Genomic DNA, 782 nt, shown 5'->3' with positions numbered 1-782 from the left:
ACATTGTCAGAGGAAGTCCTGAATCAAGCAGCATGCATAGAACAAGTAGAAGTTGAGTTACCACAGAAAGAAATCTTCAGACAGCTGCTGGGAACTATACAAGATATGAGGGAAGCATTACTGGAAAAGGATGAAATGATAGAGGAGATAAAGGCCACACACCAAAGGGAAATACAAGAGTTAAGGGAAGAGGTAACAAAAGCAAATAACAAGTTAACAGGCTTAGACAAGATTACAAGTAGCGGAGAATCATATCAGTGACCTTGCAAGATAATCAAAAAAGTCAAAGAAAACCTGAGTACAAGGTCAGATGCGATGAAGAACAACAACGTTAGAATAATTGGACTACCAGAACAAGAAACAACAAAGAAGTCAATGGCAAAAATATCAAGGGAATTCCTAGAGGAATATTTCCCCAACTTAATGAATGAAAACCAGGCAACCATCCAGGAAGCAGCAAGGACACCAGCTAGACTGAATCCAAGGAAGAATTTGCCAAGGCATATAATAGCTAAACTATCCAACTTTGAGGAAAAGGAGAAAATCATCAGAGCCACTAAGGGGGGGCGGGGGTGGGGGGGAGGTAGCCACCTATAAAGGTACCCAAATAATAATATGTGCATAGTTATCAGCAGACACCATGAAGAAGAGGAGAGTGGAGAAACATCTTCCAAAAATAAAAACAAAACAATAAAACCCAAAAAATCTCTATCCAGCCAAATAATCTATCAAGATAGATGGTGAAATAAGAGTCTTTCCAGACAGGGAAAAACTCAAAGAAT

The sequence above is a fragment of the Echinops telfairi genome, unplaced genomic scaffold, assembly GCF_000313985.2.
Source record: "Echinops telfairi isolate 266 unplaced genomic scaffold, ASM31398v2 ScPeMD7_443;HRSCAF=831, whole genome shotgun sequence".
Lineage (NCBI taxonomy): Eukaryota > Metazoa > Chordata > Mammalia > Afrosoricida > Tenrecidae > Echinops > Echinops telfairi.
Note: the sequence above shows the minus strand (reverse complement) of the source record.